The sequence below is a fragment of the Lissotriton helveticus genome, chromosome 2_1 (genome assembly GCF_964261635.1).
Source record: "Lissotriton helveticus chromosome 2_1, aLisHel1.1, whole genome shotgun sequence".
In the NCBI taxonomy this organism is placed as follows: domain Eukaryota; kingdom Metazoa; phylum Chordata; class Amphibia; order Caudata; family Salamandridae; genus Lissotriton; species Lissotriton helveticus.
In genome coordinates, this window is record NC_136059.1 from 1,219,814,204 (window position 1) to 1,219,833,838 (window position 19,635).

The following is a 19,635-nucleotide window of genomic DNA, read 5'->3' on the forward strand; positions in this document are numbered from 1 at the left end:
ACTGGTGTTTCTAAATACGCCTACCCCGTGTACCTGACCTAAGTCTAATGCGTGGGCGGGAATAGAAAGTTACAGTTTAGTTTAAGTTTGTTTTTGCCAAGTGAATAACTAAAGAATTCTCTAGGAGGGGTTATTCAGTTCTGTACCTGGAATTTAGGATGAATGAGGAATGGTATCTCTTTCTCTGCTCTCGATATTCCAGGCTGCCTGCGAGGGCTGCCCAGAAGCGCCGGTGCTGGGTCTCTCGGCTTGAGATAGCAGCGCGTCTCTCAGCGCGTCAGGAAGGCGGGGCTGCTGCCTGCGGGGTCTGCTTCTGCTCTCGGCTTCGGCAAGTATGGCTGCTCCGTCTTGTCACCACGCGTGTCTTTGCATAGGGCAAGGTCGGCAATATTTATACCTTAAAGGTGCCGAGATTGACGTAAGGATGGACATAGGTACGTCAATAAAGATGTCATACGACTTGCTCGTTAGCACATTCTTTACTAAAGTTCTCTGTGAAATCAAAACAATGGCCGCACGGATTATCCAGGTTGTCATAGGTTTGATTTGTTATGAGAACGTCGTATGCCTTATCAGGGGCTGGAGGAATGTCGCTTGTCTAATTAGATCTCAAGCGTTATGACCTAATCAGATAACACGTTCCTGTGCCGTAGTGTGACTGCGTCAGATAACGGTATCTGCATCATGGGGGATTTCTTGCCTCATGGGCTGACTGTTAGTTAACTAGCTAGTAAGTTTAACCAGAATAGGGTCAGGAATAGGGGGATCGAATCAGAACCTATAGAAATACACGACACCCACTCCACGCTAACTATGGTCATATCTACTAATCTATGCATAGTATAACATAGTACAACATACTATAGAGTATAGTGTATACCTTACCACCCCAAAATACATAAATGCATTTCGAAATTTTCAAATATACTGAAAAATTGCAGTCATATATATTGTATGCACTTAAGCTATGAATTAGATGCAAAAGTGAACACGCATTGTTATGCATTATTGATTGTTGGTATATGAGAAATACACATGAAATGGCTCTTAATATGGCTATACAGAAAAAAAGTCGAAACCATTTCATCACATAAAATCTATTGCGAACATACCAGCGGGCAGCTAAAGTCTATAAAGTCTATAAAGTATCTAAAATAGAAATCTTAGTTCTCTAGGAATAGTCTCTTACTTTAAGCAGAAAATCAGTGTCCCGGGAAAAAATATATAGAAAAATATTTTAGGGGCTTGCTGAAAAAAGTTGCTGTCCGTGAACTGGATTGTAATTGTTCATGTGACTTTATTTTTAAAGTTGAAGGCCGAATTCAGGGAACGCCGTGTGCGAGTTTACTCAAAAGTCTCTATTTCTGTTCCGGAGAGAACATCATATCATTCAGGCTTTCGAAAAAACTGTCAACAGCTTCATGGGAAAGTTCCTCTAAGTCGGAAATAGGGGTAACCATGCATTCATGCGCATGATTGTCTCCATTGACATTCTGATTTGCATTGCTGACAGAAGGTCGTACCTGTTCGATGCTGCTTTCATCTTGAACTTCACTACTCTTCAATCGCAGTGGTGAAGATTCCAGGAATGCCGTCATCAGAATTGGCAGCCTTTGAGGGCAGCACAGTGCGTGAACCTTGGTAGGAACCAACAGTGTATCTGCATCCACCGGCGCATCCGATTGTAGCGTCAGACAGGTGTCTAACACGCATTCTTCTCCGCATAGCAGACACCTTAGTACAGGTAAAACACACCTTTGCCACATTGGTCGAAATGATAGAAACCAAGTCATGTTTAGGTCTCTAAGCCGGGATAGTCCCAGGATTTTTGATATCCGGTCCCGGTATCCAATGGCTAGGATCGTATCTTCCATTGTCGCGAGAGTTTGATCTGTGACATGGGTTGCCATAACGAAAAATAAGGACTAGGAATAGGATTCCTGCAATTAGTCCTAGGATCAGGGGAAGTCCGCCAAAAATCGAATGGACGAAGTCTGGAAAAATACCCAGTATGGCTTTGAATGGTGTTAATGCCATCGAAAATACTGTCTTAAATACCTTTGAGACCCCTGTGGTATCAGAAATATTTAAGATTTCGCTCAGGATTTCCGCGAAATGTACGGGGGAATTAGTTGATAATAATGTATGTATCTCTGCAGTCGTCCTTGCGACTTATAGATCATACGTTTCTTTAGATGACGTGAGCCTTGTAGGCGTCTGAAGAAGCACTGTTTTCATTCTGCTTAAAGTGTCTATTCGAATAGAAGTAATTTTCAAACTGGGCCATGCCCTTGCCTCCCTGTCTGGAAAGGAGCTGGGAAACAAAGAACGTCCACAGCACTTGACCTTCGCCGTCGTAGTGACGAGATAAGGAGTCCCGGGCATAAGACTACAGCATCTGCGGTCTACAATAAGAATGTAACTCCCATTATAGAGTCTTTGAAAGAATGGTTCTATTTCAGTTGCAGGTGCGCCTTGCTGGTGACATGAAAGGTTGTATGAATTCCCTTCACAGGCTCCGTGCAAACTAATACCGTTACACAGAAGCGTGCCGCTTAGTGACATAGCACAATTGTTGCCACTAAGAAACACTTTCTGTCCTTTGTTACTGACACATGCATGTGAATAGGGCAGGTTCCATGTTGTTTTAAGGTACCCCTTTCCCAATTTCTCGTACATGCCAGCCTGTATATATTTTTGGCAGTATTGAAACCTGAAGGTTGAGATTGGAATATTTATGATTCCGTGGATTATCCATTCACTGACAGGTCGTTCTGACATTGTCAACGGTAATCTTTCTAGTTTTTCAATGCTCAAGATTGTATAATCAGCACCCTTCTGAGCCATACCGATTTGTCTATCAGTAAGGTTAAAGATTTGGAATAGTGACGTTGTGTTGATTAAATGCCAAGGCACATAGCCTGAACGCAGATTTTGTAACGTCCAGCCAGGCTGTACAATAGAACGCAATTGTGACTGACCATGTTGTAATAACAGTAAGTCTTGCGATAATATATCGATTGCTGAAGACACAATGCTGTCCAATGAAAAAATTCTGGAGGACAGAGTCATTAACCCATTGTCCACTACAGAAAGTGATTTTTCCAAATTAATACGGTCAATTTCCCGTATTCTTTCTGCTGTTTCAATTTGAGTAACCTTCCAGGCCTCATTGTATGCTGCATATACAGAGGCTGCTATGAAACGCTTTTGACGCTGTTTGCGTGGTCCCATTATGAAATCACGCAAGTCAGCACCATCAGTAAGTAAAGTTAGGTGTTGCTTAATTTCAGGCAGTGTGGAAGTTTGTAGCCATTGAAGGCATAATTTGCCCACACTGTAGGTTGTTATTATCCCTGGGTGATGTCTTTGGGGATATCTAGGGTCTGGCCTGGTCATTTTGAAACCCTGTGTTTTATTCAGGAATCTATCTTGACAGTTATTTGTATCTGTGGGCCAGATCAACCATTGTTTCCAATCAGGATGTGTTCTGTTTTGGTTAAGTATATGGTTTATGTCTATTTCTTCATCTGTTTCAGAGTTATTGCTAAACATTGTTGGCTTTGGAATAGACAGGTTATTTAAATCTTTGATTTTGGCTAAGCCAAGACAGGTGGTTTGTTGAACGGTGTCATTTAAAAATATCATTTGTTCTGGGATCATGCAGGCTCTAAACAAAGCTTCTAAACCCTGTACTTGCCATTCTTTTGTGCCCCAAACACTTTTCAAATCAACATGTTTGTCCCAATAATCAAATCCAAAAGTATTCATTTTTTCAAAGAAAGAATCTGAATATATCAATTTTGTGTTGGTTATCATGGTTTTCATCCCTGTCTTGTTTGACAATTTGTAATAAAATGTTTCAGCATTAGTTATGTTAAAACCTGAAAAATATGAATATTTGCCATACACGGTTCTAGAGCTCCCTTTTGGAGGTGTAGCACAATGTTCCCATTGATTAAAATTTAAAACATTTCTAGGTTGTGCAGATTTATGCAAGAAATGGTTACCATAATGGTTATAGCAGTACATGCTGTCATAATTTGTAGAACCCTGCAAATAATCATGTTTTGTAAATTTAGCAGACATTACTAAGTCAGACATCATATTGTTTATACTTTCAAAGTCCCAATCATCAGCAAATGAGTTTGGTTTTGCAAAGTCACTCAAGGAGATCTTGATTTGGTGTGGATATTTCAGGATCTCGACCGGACCATAAATTTCATAGTCAGTGTTGTCCCAGGCTACCCCACCAGATATTGGAATTGCTGTGAAGTTGGCTGAAGAAAGTTCTGAAGAAAGTTCTCTTTTCTCGACGTGTGAAGATGTGTGTGGTTTGAGGACCAAGTTGATGTTCTGACTTGCTGTGTCCATTTTAGCATATTTTCCCTCAATGAAGCGTCCCAAGGTAAATACCATGATGAGCCAAAGTATGAGGATAAATGCACCAAAACCCACCCAAAATTCAATCCATGGAGAAACTAGATATGTTTCTTTCAGTTGTTTCAAAAGTTCCTTAGCTTTGTCTTTAAAGGATTTTGATGATGGCTGTGTCTTTTGTTCGCTGAAGCCGTCAGAGGAATCATCGAAGTTGATGAAGTAACCGGATGCAGTTCTGTCAATTGTTCCAATTGGTTCAGGATTTTTGTTTCTCGCATTTTCACTTGGTACTTCTGTATAGATTGGTGTGTCTCTGCTAAATGTCTTTATTTGGGTTTTCAGAGGTCTAAGTTCTATTGCATTGTTGCATAGTCCTTGTTGTTCTTCCGTAGGCGTTTCGAATGTGATGAGCCTCTTTGATAGGACCTCTGTACTGGTAGCAAACCTTGGTGTTCTGCTACTTATTGGGAGTCCACTTGGCCTACTGTTTGTTATCGGCCACATGTTGTGGTTTTACCAGGTCGATGGATACAACTCGGTTCTCCTTTTTTCCAGCAAGTGGCGGTAGTACAACTGATCTTGTCCCGTTGACAGACAATACAGGAACTGCTTTTCTGTAAGAAGGCCCAAATTCCTTCTTTACCGCGATCTTCTCCCTGACTAGATCCCCGACTTTTGGAATCCAGACAGGTCTTGCTGGGACAGGTGGTGATTCTTCAGTGGTCGTTGGCTGTTCTTTCAACTGTATGTTGCTCAGGTCTTTTCTTGTTTTGTTTAAGTCCTGCAAAATAGCCAAACGGTCTTTGACATCAAAGCTTTTTTCTGTTACCACTGAAGTCTGACTATCAAGGTCAGAGATCAACATCCTAGTTCCGAATAATAATTCGTACGGACTGAATCCCTTCAGAGAATTTCTTGGCAAGTTATTAAGACTACGTTGGACACTTATTAGATGTTTGACCCACCCAGCTCCCGAACCTAATACCTTTGCCGTTATAGATTGCTTTATGTCACGGTTTTTTCTTTCAACAATTCCGTTCCCCTCAGGGTGAAATGGACAAGAGTACCGCAATTGCACGCCCATGCTGACCATGGCCTCCTTATAAGCCCGAGAGCTAAAAGCAGGACCATTGTCCGAATGCAGAATGCCAATTGCGTATGTGCCGATAAAGACTCGCAAATCTTTTATAACAGTTCTGGCGTCAGCCGTTCGCTGGGGCCACATCCATATGAATCTCGTGCATGAGTCCACTGCGACCAAGATATATTTATAGTTACCATCCCTTTGTAAGGGACCGCAGTGGTCTAGATAAACACAGGCTAATGGTTTATCCGAGATTAGAAGGGGCGTCTGTGCTGGACGTCTCACAGTTGATACTTTCATTTTTTGACATATTTCACATGCTAGAACATAGTTCCTTGTTTGTCTTCTCATTTGTGGCCACCAGTATCTCTGTTTTAATAATGATACAGTGGCTGAGACGCCAGCATGGGTAGAAGCAAGCCCTTCGTGTGCCGCTATTATCAGTCCTAACCTATGTTCCATGTTTGGAATTGCCCTATCCCCCACTCCAGGGATTCGAGCAAAAGGAACATTGTTTGTATCAGTTATGTATGAGTATTTTACTGGAAAGCCTTTAGGGAGTGGTTCTATCGAATCCTTTTCTGAAGCGCTGACAGCTTGTAATATTTCGCTGTCTATTTTTGTTTTTGACCGGGTGACGGCAGCTACGGAAGCCGTTTGCACAGCTGCCTTCGCGGCCTCATCAGCCAATGAATTCCCTGCAACGTGAACGCCATCACGTTGATGACTCAGTGTATGTATCACGTGAGTCTTTGGTAGTTCTTTTTGTAAAAGAGCTACTTGTTCCCAGAGCATTTTATGCTTGATTGTGCCACCTTTCGCATCCTTGAAACCATTCTGAAGCCAGATCTGCAAGTATTCATTATAAGATTGAACGCAATAATACGAATCGCACACTATGAGCGTGGGGAATTCTCGATCGGTATTTTCAAGCGCCATCTTGAATGCTAGTAATTCAGCTCGCTGAGCTGTACAATCTCCTAGAGATTGTGTTTTAGTGAGGGTTGGTTTAAATTTCCCTTCGTGCCAACGACCTTTAACAATCGCGCACGCAGCACTGTAAGCTTGTTTACCCCCTACTGCGGGTTGTGCTGATCCGTCTGTATATATTATACAGCCGTAGTCATCTAGAGGCAGAATTTCGGTTGGCGGAGGACATTCAAATTCATATTGGAGAAATTCTTGTGTTTTTAAATAAGGATCAAATTCGTACATCACGTCTGTTGCAGCAAGAGAGTTAGCCCATTGTATCCATCTTGGATGGAGTGCTTTAGCATTTGGAATGCTTGCCTTTGTTACCGCCTCTAAGGCTGGTATTGGTGTCACGATTATTATTCGTTTACCTTGTGCCAGGGCTCGTTCTTTTGCTATAGCTGTCTGTGTTGCTGTAAGAATTTTTTCCGTTGGGCTAAATTTCATTTCAGCCTTAGTGTACAAGTGTGATTTGAATGCAATTGGTACCTTATCTCCCTCATTAGAGGTTAGGTATGTGAATCCGCATCTCCCTGGGATGACTCGGATCACAAGGTTGCGTGTATTATCACGGGTTTCTAATTTTGTTTTAATTAGCATGTCTGTTTGTAAGGATCTCAAAATTTCTGTGTGTGCTTGAGTCCAACTGGATCTTTTAAAGTCTGGTTTAATTAGATCATAAAGGGGTTTGACCCTTTCTGCGTAATTTGCAATATATGTTCTTCCGAAATTTAGGAAGCCTAGAATTGACTGTAGGTTTTTTAGTGTTTTAGGAGCTTGGATTACGGCACATTTCTCTAGGAAATTGTCTGCCAGGCTTTTGCCTTCACTTGATAACTCATATCCTAAGAATAGGACCGTCAGATGGGCAATTCTGGACTTTTTGAAGTTGAATTTGTAACCCTCTGCAGCGAAACCAAGTATTATGGTGTTCACTCTTTTCAAGTGAGTTTCCAAGTCATCATCTGTTAAGTAAATGTCATCGACATAAGATAATGCTTCATCATCATATAGTTGTAGTAATTCTGTTACTCTCGCTGAGAATACCCCCGGGCTGTTCTTGTACCCCTGGGCTAACCGACAGAATTGTTTTTGAGTGCCATTTACTGAGAATGCAGTTAAATATCTGCTCTCTGGTGCTATGTTTTGACAAAAGAATCCGTTGGAGATGTCCAAGGTTGTTTTGTATTTTTTGCGCACTATGTTATTCATTAGTGCAGCACTGTGTGAGTTTTGCACTGCAAAAGTTTTGCAACATGTGTTAAGGTGTCGGTAATCCAAAACTAGACGGTACGAATTGTCTGGTTTGGAGACCGGAAATAAAGGATTGTTCATTTGTGAGGTGCAAGTTTCAATCACCCCTTGGTATTCTAGCTGATCTAGTATTTCATTTACTTGTTTTTTAGCTTCTTGCTTAATTGGGTACTGCCTTTGTGCAGTAGGTTGTGATTTTAACTGGACTTTGTGAGGAGGAGAATCCTCATCCCATCCTACATGATTTTTATATAAAGCAGGTGCTAAGGCCACTGCCCACTTTCTAGCAAGTGTATATTTTTTATGAATCGGTATTTGATTCGAGAAGGCAGGCATAATTACTTCTTCGCCATGAGGGCACTCCCTGACAAACTCTGGTGGCCAGTCTTTTTCAGCTAGAAGGATGTCATAGCCCTTGGATAGGTTATCCCAAAATAGTCCCCTTATTTTCCTAGTCTTATCTCCCTCTATACGTAATGTTATCTCGTATATTTTGTGGGGCTTGCTAACTCTGGTATCTGCAGTTTCCACTTGAAGGTATTCATTCGTGTCCACTGTCTCCAGATGATTCATAAGGACTTTGCGAGCTATGCTCACCTCTGCTGCGCTGTCTAGCATTGTCTGAGCCCATTCTCCGTTTTTCAGTTGTGTCCTCAGTATTCTCGGCATTGTTAACTACCTTGATACTGGCTACCTTCTTTTTTGGAAATTGTGATTTCTTTTTCAGTTGAGCAGGTTCCTTGTCTTTGGACTTGGCGTGCTCTTCTGATCGTCCTCTTCTTTCCGATTTCTGCGAGGAATTCTGAAAAGATTGAGAGGGACGTGTATCAATGTCTTGATATCTATCAGGTTTTTTAATATTATCCCTATTTCTAAGGTTATATCTATTCCCAGAGGGTTCACTCTGAGGTGACCTTTGTCTCGGGTTCGGAGATTTCTCTCTTCGCCTAGGAGACCTTCCTCTGGACTGGAATTTCTTTTCTTTAGGATTGGATTGTTTATTTCCATCCCAGTTCTTTTTTGGTGAATTATTATTAAAAAATATTTTTTCTGGACTTGTAGTCAGTTGCGGTTTTACTGGTATTCCACCTAGACTATCTCTGCCTAGTTCTTCATAGGATTTTTCTATGATTCTGGCAATTTCAGCTGGTTGGTCTGCTATATCTGTCTCTTTTAACCTCTGGCGGATCGCCACGTTTGCTGCTTCACCCTTTATGTTGGCTAGTAATATAGCCGAGACCTGCTTGAAGTCTTTCAGTAATTTCATACCGAGAGTTAAAGCAGGTTCTGGACCGTATTCATCTTGAATTTGTTTTAGCACATCTGGTATCACCGAAATGGATGGAACACCGTGCGTTTTTGTATAGATGGAAGCAAAGACTGTACCCCAAGTGTCACAGTCCTCAATGTGTGGTGTGATTCCCATTGGGAGACATATAGTCAGAATCCTGTGTTTTTCTAATGGGGTGGTGTCAGGAAACACCGCCTCTATTTGGGTAATTTTCTGTGCCAACCAGAATGGTATTTGTTCCCGTTTAGCTGGAACTTTACCTAGGCAGGATTGGATGTTCTGTGGTGTGATTTTATTTGTGTTCCCCTGGTGAGGGGTCAGCTGTGGAATTTTAATCGCTGGCTGAATTGTTGAAGTCCGCATTACATACTGAACTAATTGTCTATGAATTTTTAGGAGTTGTTTTAGCTGTATTAATAGCTCTGCTGCAGGCATTCTTTCGATGTCTGGATGTGGTGTGTATCCGGCTAGGACCGGCCACGTTGCTCCTGGTCTTCCTAAAGGACCGAGCCTTGTAATGTGATTGTTATGTATTAGGGCGCCATCAAATAAGAGCAAATGCTCTTGGAATTTGAGTGGTACTTCCACCTCCTCGAAAGGAGTGTACGTTTCAGGAGGTTCCTCTACTTTGTAATAGTGGAAGTACTTTGTTACAGCATTTGCTGCTGGAAAATGTATCCATGTATAGTATACCTCTGTCTGCCGATATTCGTGTGCCTCAATTACGAATATGACTGTGCCACCTCTAGGTGTCAGTCCATTTTCTATAAGTTTTAAGGTTATAGATCTCCTTTTAATGACCGGAATAAGTATTATATCCGCGTCTGCTGCTTGCATGGTAGCATCAGCATCTGCTATTTCAGTAGCTAATCTAATTGCCTCTCTTTCTCCATCGCTGTCTCCCATTTTACTGACAGGATGGTATTATTTTTGTTTGCAGATCAGGTTTCTTTATGGAAACAGAGATTAGATGCACAATATTTTGGAACTGTTTTATCCTTCAACGTTGACTAGACCAAGAACCATACATAGGAGTTCCCTCCTGCGAGGTTTTGGAGGATATAATAACCTTTCACCCACTCCAGACGTCTTTGGAGTATTTGGGAAAAGGGGTCTGAGTGAGAAAGCACGACTGAGTTACTCTAAATGTCTTACGTTAGTTTTATCGCCCTTTCCAAACACGTTGGGCGCCATGTAGTGTAGCTCCTATTTTCCCAATAGGCTCTGCGCATTGGAATAGTGCCTACAGCAGTAAAGGCCTAGGCCAGACGTTAACTAGGTCTACTACTGTCGATACTAGACTTAATTTTTGGGTTTGCCAGCTAAGCTCAGAGTTCGCTAGAAACTTTCTCGAATGTTCAAGGAAGGATTAACTCCCCTGATTAGACAAGAAGGGATTTAGTTTCTGACAACCATAGAACATGACAACTTTGCTCTCCCCTAATCAAGAGTCAATCTCGAGAGTCGTGTGAGCACAAGGCAATTATTTTACTCAGTCAGTACGTGCATTCTTAGTCTCATCAGAATGTAGAGAAAAGGAAGAGACGGGCGTGTTCAATAAAAGATGTTATTTATTGATCAGTCTCTTTTCTCGTACAAGAGAAATGGATCGATATTATTGCAATACTTATAGTTAAGTAAAGTGCATACATTAGAAGCAATAGTATAAAATAATACTGTAAAAACATTGATATGGTTTCTGAGCCATATGATGTTTAAAATGATTAAAATATATTTACATACACATATACATTTGACTAAACGTACTCAACTGGTGTTTCTAAATACGCCTACCCCGTGTACCTGACCTAAGTCTAATGCGTGGGCGGGAATAGAAAGTTACAGTTTAGTTTAAGTTTGTTTTTGCCAAGTGAATAACTAAAGAATTCTCTAGGAGGGGTTATTCAGTTCTGTACCTGGAATTTAGGATGAATGAGGAATGGTATCTCTTTCTCTGCTCTCGATATTCCAGGCTGCCTGCGAGGGCTGCCCAGAAGCGCCGGTGCTGGGTCTCTCGGCTTGAGATAGCAGCGCGTCTCTCAGCGCGTCAGGAAGGCGGGGCTGCTGCCTGCGGGGTCTGCTTCTGCTCTCGGCTTCGGCAAGTATGGCTGCTCCGTCTTGTCACCACGCGTGTCTTTGCATAGGGCAAGGTCGGCAATATTTATACCTTAAAGGTGCCGAGATTGACGTAAGGATGGACATAGGTACGTCAATAAAGATGTCATACGACTTGCTCGTTAGCACATTCTTTACTAAAGTTCTCTGTGAAATCAAAACAATGGCCGCACGGATTATCCAGGTTGTCATAGGTTTGATTTGTTATGAGAACGTCGTATGCCTTATCAGGGGCTGGAGGAATGTCGCTTGTCTAATTAGATCTCAAGCGTTATGACCTAATCAGATAACACGTTCCTGTGCCGTAGTGTGACTGCGTCAGATAACGGTATCTGCATCATGGGGGATTTCTTGCCTCATGGGCTGACTGTTAGTTAACTAGCTAGTAAGTTTAACCAGAATAGGGTCAGGAATAGGGGGATCGAATCAGAACCTATAGAAATACACGACAGTTTAGCCCCCATATAGGCCTTGTCTGCAGCCGCCCATATGCGAGAGAGGATAGCATGGGTGTGGTGGGCATGAACCTCGGCTCCCAGGGTGATTCAGGCTGCCTCTTTCACACTTTTTGGGATCCGCTCCCCGCCGGGTGTTGGAAGTTTTTCCAGGCTCTCCCTGCCTGTCCAGCCTAAAAGAAGTCTCTGCAGTGGCCAGCTGCCATTTTGGAGTCAGGCATAGTAAGAGCTGGTTTAGCTTTGCCAAGCCTATTGGCACTTGTGTCGTACTAGGCCATAAGCCTCCTTGCCTTGCTGCTTGCTTGTCTTGCCCTCCGTCAGCAAGGGACACGCACCAGCCCTTTGTGCTCAACCGTCCAAGCGTCTAGTCGTCTTACGGGCTGCCATATGGGGATCAGGCATGAGTCCCTGCAGGCCGCTCCCTGTGTTGCGGTGAGTTCTGTCAGGCCCTTCTCATGCCAGGTGGCCTTGATGCTCCCCAGGTAGCTTGTCGTCTCCTACCCTCCGGTTCTGCCTCACACAGCGGCCTGCTTTCAGGGGTGAATGGCACTTTCGGCAGTCGCTGCCCTGGTTTCTCACATCCCCAGCTTCTCGCTGTGTTTGCCCCGGGGTGCCTCGTCTTCGTTTCCCCTAGCTACACCAGCTGGGTTTTAAAGGTCACATTGCGTGCTCAGCTCCATGATCCATGCCTGCTGCATCAGTACTCTCTTGCCGTGGTGTCTGCTTCATGGCTGGGCCTCCTCGACCCTTCACGGATCCAGTGCCATCTGCTCTTTTCTCTTAGCCTCACTGCCTCCCTTCCAGTGCCTCTACCTCCTCTGATAATGGGACATCATTCACCAACGTGAGGTTCCCCTCTTTCCGCATTGTTCAGTGGCTTTCTTGTGTGCTTGCAGAGGAGCCCTAGTGGATTAGGTCCACTCGGCCATCTTGGTTAGCCATGCCCCCCATGAAAGCACTTTTTCACATAGGATGCACTTCACTTTCTGTGCCACTACCTTCTTCTCAACCACTAGTATTGTGAAGAACTTCTATGCAATGCCTTACTTTTTAGGAGGAGGTTCTTCAGACGATAAGCTTCCAATTTGATACTGAGGATCTTCACTAGCAGATGCCAAAATTATTTTTTAAAATAGCAGAACAAACACCAACTGCAAAACAAAACTTGTTACTGCCACACCTTAAGCTCAGGGAACTAAAACTGCTGAATTTCAATGGTTTTGAATGTGTGAAATCTGAACCTAACTATAACGTCCCTGTAACCTTTGTTTTCTCCAGTGAATTTCTAAGGTTATTTTAATTTGATTTCCTAACTGAGAGGGAGTGTGTGAGTCTTTGCAGTGTCTCAGTGGGTCTGTGAGTAGAAGTGAGAGAGTGTGGGTCTGTCTGTGGGTGTGTGAATATGCATGAGTGTCTGAGTGCTTCTGTGAGTGGGTGTGTGAATGTCTGAGTGGGTCTGTCAGTGGGTGTCAGGGTGTTTAGGTGGGTTTATGAGTGCCTCCATGAGTGTGTGAGTCAGTATGTGAATGAGTGCATGAGTGTCCGAGTGGGTCTTTGAGTGGGTGCATGAGTCTCTCAGTGGATCTGTGAGTGGGTGCATGATTATCTGAATGGGTCAGTAAGTGGCTGTGAGAGTGTGTGAGCGGTTCTGTGATAGGGTGCATGAGTGCCTGAGTTGTTTTGTGAGTGCATGTGAGAGTGTGTGAGTAGGTCTTTGTGTGGGTGTGTGAGTGGGTCTGTGAATGTCTGAGTGGGTTTGTGAGTGGTTGTATCAGTGTCTGAGTGGGTCTGTCATTGGGTGTGTGAGTGCCTGAGTGGGTGTCTAAATATCTGTGTCAGTAGCTGTGTCAGCGACTGGGCCACAAATGAACCACACCTGCGACTTAATCCACCAAGAATCCACAGTTTTTCACAAAATATCTACTGAAGTAGTGTACTTTCTGCTGGTTTATTACTAGGTGCTACTGCCTTGGGAAAATGTCCAGTGCGTATTTTACACTTCAGCTGTGTAATGGAGCAAGAGGAAATGTCACCAGTGACCTTGTGTGCATTTTGGCAATGAGATTGTTCCTGGTGCGTCTTTATACAGAAATATGTGTAAACATACATTTTCCTACAGAGAAAATAACCAGACTACAAAGAGGTAAATCTCCACCAAACAAGGGCCTTTCTTCTTAACTATATAAAGCAAGTGCTTTTGTGTTTGGTGGAGATGCCCTCATATTCCTCGGCATTAATAGCACCTCACCAAAATCGGTGGGAAACTCACTGAGGGTCATCTTGTTAAGCAACCTATTATCCTTGCAAAAGGCAGAAAGACCTTTCTAAGGTGGGCAGGACCAAACAGTGAAGCTTCCAAGTGATTTGTACATTTTAATACTTTTATTAATTTAAAGGCAGAACCAATGACTCTGCTCTCACCAGGTAAGGACAAGAAAGGACCCACTCATCATGGTCACTACAGTTTGCCTCCAATAGCTCAATGATGCATTCACCTACACAAAGCATTTCAGATTGTCTTTCAATATGGAATTGCTTTGCCTTCACCAACCCAGGAGATCGAATCATTTGTCTTTCACATAAGTGGAGCTTCAGGTGGGGCACCTGCTATGTTTATATTTATAAGTGCTTCCTGTTGAGGTTTAATTTCTGTGAAAGGTCTGAACAGCCCTGGGGACCCCATTCCCTGGGGCCCAGCCATAATTCAATGGGGGAGGTGGGCACACTGACGCCCTCCCGAGGCCATCTTTATGCCCCGTAGAGCCCATCCCCCAGGGACTGGCCACGACTCCCTGGGTGCCCTGAAGCCCACCCAGGGGACCCAGTGACCACTGTTGGGGACAGTGGGGCAAGTCTGAATGCAACTAGTACACAAAGGGAGTCACTGTTTCTTGTAGAGGATGAAAGAGGAAGAAACTTTTTTTCGTGTGCTAATCTATCTGTGGGGGACAGGGTGCCCTCATTATAATGCCCTCACATACCCTGAAGGATGTCATGCTTCTTCATTTGGGCTTTGCTCCTCGTAGGACCGGCGCTGTAATGCCCTACGGGTCCCCTGAAGGGTCTCTTTACCGGAGATCTTTTGATGAAAAGCCGTTTGGGTGCATGGGTGTAAGTGTCAGTGACTGGAGGGAGAGTGGATACTATTTATTAGGGTGATACCTTCTGTCATTGTTAAAACAAAGTGTGTAGTGCTGCTCTAGGGGATATTATGGCCCTCTGTAGCTGGGTATATGTCCCTAATGGACATATATAACGGTCAACATGTTTCGCACTGTGGGTGACCTCAGAAAGAGATCCAAGCGCTTCTTCAGGACCAAAGGAAGGTCAATTTTAGTATCAGTGGCGGCCTGAACTAACCAGTGCCACCAAGTTTGTAGAAGGGAGTAGCGTTTCTGAAAAGAGAGAAAGTGTAGGACAAAAGTAAGTCTGGTTAATATCTTGTCATGATAAGTTGTCCGGGTCCTCCATTAGAGGGCCTGGTGTGCATTACCCTCAGCGTGAGTATTATCGTTATAGGTTGGCATAAGCACATGTGTAGTAACAGTGATGTGAATAATTAAAATGATTTTTCTCAGCATAGTGGCAGACATATATAAATAGGTATAAGATCAATGATTCGATTTTTCCAGTGTAGTTCTATATCCATACGTTTACGTTTACGTTTGGGGGTGGGCCTCTGAAGAAACCAACATGGGGCAAGGCTGGGCAAAGGTTGACAGAGAGTGGGAGATTGCTGTCATTTAGCAGCAATGTGAGTTTTATGATCAAATTAAACAAAGCAAAGGGTGCATAAGAAGTGGTGGACAGAACTACACAAATCAAGATGCGCTATAATGAGGTAAACCATGAGTTGTGTGTGTTTTACAGTGACTGTAAACATGGAAGGGACATAGCCAACCTGTTGGAAGATAAACAAATGGTTTTGGATTGTTTGTAGAAATTAGTATTACTATGCACCTGCAATTGTTTTTGCTGCGCATTTGGGTGAGATGGGCGTGTCGGCTAGTCTTATTATCAGCAGGTAAATCTACTGGATAGTGAGGACATCAGTTGTAGTCACTCTTTTGTTGGACATAATACATCACACTATGAATCACAGATACTAATGTATCTCTGCATACCAACATGTGCATGCAGGTGGGGAGTCTTCTGCCTCATTGCTCATTTAGATCTTAAAAGCCGTTTTACCAGTATTCTGTTTTTTCCATCCTACATGTCAGTACAGGGTGCAGCGTGTGAGTAACTTGAGAAATGTGTGGTACAACAAGCAATTGTAGGTCTGCTGGGTATTCTTTCATATCCACATCTCAGTTTACATTGAGTACCATTGTCCCTAGGATTTCTGAGTTCTTCCATTACGCCCTGAACTAATGTCAGTGGTTATACCTTGGGTAGTTTGCCTCTATGAAGACATTTCTGGTTAAAAGTGATCTTTTGTGCTCCCAGGCTGTTCAAGGACACAATATGTCTGTAATTGCCTCACTAACCCATGTGTTACCAGTTGCAGACATGACCTTTGGTAAGGGTGGCTTTGTTCGTCCAAGTATGGGAGACATCTATTGAAAGCCATGCTGTGTGGTATGAGGGCAACATGCATAACTGTTCCTGCCTCTTTTACTGTACTTGACTCCTGCATATATGTTTACTGTTTCCTAATTGTAAAGATTTTTAACGCATCATCAGACATGTCTTCAGGGTATACTTGCTATCATGCATAGGGGTTAGAAGTGAAGTTGGCACTCCTGCTAAGTGACACATGGAGTTCTCCGGTGAGGGTAACTTATCTAGTAGGTCACAGTTGTGGAATAGGAGCTCATTTGGTGTTTGGCAGATGGCCTACCAAACTGCAGTCATGGCAGATGAAACCCCTTTACAACATCTGCAGTGGAGAGTCCAGTTTATTTTGCATTTGCTGGCATGTTGGTGTTTCAATTGTTGTTGGACCCGCCTTCATCGTCTGAGCTATTGTGTGTGAAACAATTACTTGTGGCTGTTCCTTCAACGCCATATTTTGCCCTGGCCCTGCCCCTTGACATTTCCCAGTCTCTGACGACACTAGTTTTCAACACAGTCTCATGAAATATTTTATTTCCCTTGTGACTCTGCCCCCCAGTCAACCCTCCCCTTATGATCCTTTGCCTTGCATTGCAGCTCTGTACCTTCAGTTGCCATCACGTAGACTATGTGTTTCTTGGAAATATACACCTATATTAGGACATCATTTATAGGACCTACATTAAAATTGCAGGACCTTGATATATTGCGAGTTATCCCGTTGCAGAATACAAAAAATGATGGAACAAATGCTTATATTAATCACAGGCACTAGTCATTACTCAGCCCTGCCTCCCAGCCCATCATTTGTTTGCTCACTTTGTCACCTCTGATTAGACCAAGCCACATTTTAATCAGCCAAGATCCAGCTCCTATCTGACCAGTCTAGTGCAAACTACCAAGCAGGTCTTCTCCGAACCAGAACTCAAGCAACCCAAGACTGGTTTTGGCCTAATTGGGCCTGGTAAGGTGGATGCAACTTGGTTCTAGTGTCAGAGTGAGCACTCGACCCACTTTTGGGCACACCCGTTAAACTTAGGTCATCACTTTGAGTAAATCAAAAAAGTGATAGATGGAGTGAGTTCATTAATCTCAGCCTCTGGTAATTACTCAGGGCAACATCCCAGTTCTCATTCTTTCGTCCCAGCATGCCACCTCATATTAGACTTAGCTATATGCAAATCAGGTTTGGTCCTCCTCCAATCTGAACTGTCCAGCCTGAACTGCAAAGCCAGGTCATCTCTGAACCAGAACACAAGCAACCCAAGACCAATTTCTGCCTAAACGGGCCTGCTCAGTCAGTGAGCATGGACCCACGTCTCGGCATAACTGTTACACGTAGGGTGTTGTACTGAGGAATACAAAAAAGTGATGAATGGAATACTTGAATTAATCTCAGCCAATGTTAATTTTTTGGGCCACCACCAAGTCCATATTTTTTCATTTCACCAACCATGCTACCTCAGATTAGACCCAGCCATCTGCTAATGTGTCACTTCCTGAATTCCCTTATGAGGGTGATGTCCGGAGGTGGAGGGTTAGGCCATTCCGGGACTTAATGGCGAGGTAGGAGAAGGAACGGCCTCCGCTGTGGCTTCGGTGTATGGGCTGTGTCTGTGTGAGGGTGGGGGAGCAAACATCTCTGGATGGTTGGTGGGCGTTCAGGCTGTGGTTGATGTATGCTGGTTCTAGGTCATAGAGGGCGTTGTAGGCATGTGTCAGTATCTGGAATCAGCATATTTTCTAGACGGATGCAACTTGAGGATGAGTCTGGCTGCTGAGCTCTGTATCATCTGAAGTCTCCGTGCGTTGCCGTAGTCCAGCTGGCTGGTGATTATGGCTTGAATGATGGTTTCCTCGTGCCGGTGGGGAGCCGTTTGAAGATTCTTGGGAGCATGCGGAACATGTAGAAGCAGGCAGAGATGACTGGGTTGATCTGTCATTTCATGGTGTGTTTGCTGTTCTGGATGATGTGGAGGTTACATCCGGCTCCAGTCTGAACAGCCCAGCCTAACCTTCCAAACCAGGTCATTTTTTAACCAGAACACAAGCAACCCAAGACCTGTTTGAACTAATTGGGCCACTTCAGTTGGGTGCAGCTTGCTTCCAGAGAGTGATACAGTGAGTTCTCCATGCTTTGCCTGCTGGTTCCCGCCAAGCTTTTGCAGGAAAACATGTACCAGAGCAACAAACATTTCTCTAATGCAGTTTTTCCCAAATGTTCTCTACAATGGCATACTCCATAATCTACCACCTAGTTAATGCATTCGATAGACATGTGGCCTGAAGTTAATGGTATAATGTGAACTACTGTTTGGTGCAAATGGTCATCCTGAGTTGCACACCGTCCTATAATTTGAGCTAGTGTCTACAAGTGTGGATCTTGTACTGCTTTATCTCTGCTACCCAGTGTTTGCTGTGTAGGTTTGTAGCACTTTTAGCTTTGTTGCTTTTATAGAAAAAACACAACTTGTATACCATTCAAAATTGCCCGTACTCCCAAAATAATTTTTTTTTAACTAATTTCAATGTTTTGCACACATTTCATGTACCCTTTACTAGTCAAAATGAGTTGCTAAATGTGAGTAATTCCCTTTTTGGGGTATTTTGAGCATTGCTGGTAGATTCTAGATGAATTTTCTGGTAAATGTTCACACCCTAAATATGACACTTCCCAGTATTTCTTTCCTTGTGTTCACAATGTATTCTTGTAAGAAGGTGAATAATGTATTGGTTGGAATAGAATATACTGTTAATTTGATGTGGGTGTGATTCAACAGGTCTGTGCTGATCTTTTAGCTGCTACAATGCTTTGCTAAGATCACATCAATCAGTTCACAAAGTCAATATAAAGACAGCAGTGGGCACAGTTTTGAAGACAATGGTCTCGTCGGTTGCATATTTAAAAAACCTTAGTCCATTCTTCCCAGCACAAGGCTTTAGTGGTTTTAATGAAATTGTAGAGAAATAGATGACCAGTGTTAAACTGAAATAAAGTTCCTATGGCCACTCATGGCCATGGCTGTATTATAATTGCACACCATCAGATCCCCGTTGCTGGAAGTCCTGGTCCTCAAGGGAAGGACTTCCCGTGGCAGTGAATGGACAATGTATATCTGCCAAGCAGCAGTTACTAAGGTATTTGCCTAATACGTTTAGGGCTGTCATAGGTGGTAGTGGGGAGACCCACTAAGCAGCCAATGGGTCCAGTTCCAGGGGTGGAGCACTAGGCTGAAAAGAATCACCACTAGGTGACGTAAAACTTCACATTGGGCAAAAGTTAGGTGTAGTACGAAAAATATCCATCACTGTGCGGAATACTTCAGTGGATGTAGACTGAAGTGTTGACAAAAAAATCACTCCATATATGTTATTAAATAATGGAATGAATGTTGCAGATATGAAATATGTAATTTGTAGACAGTTATGGTTTTAAGTTGAATAAATGAATGTCGAATTAGTGGAGGTGAGTATGAGTGTAAAATGTTTCTAGATAAAGATTTATATAAGATGAATTATTGTTAGTA

General features: G+C 43.1%; 1 protein-coding gene across 1 annotated transcript in view; it reads left to right on the forward strand.

The window, feature by feature from the left end:
- Window positions 1-19,635, forward strand: part of PITX2 (paired like homeodomain 2) — a 565,621-nt gene that overhangs the window by 437,248 nt on the left and 108,738 nt on the right. The window lies entirely within an intron of this gene.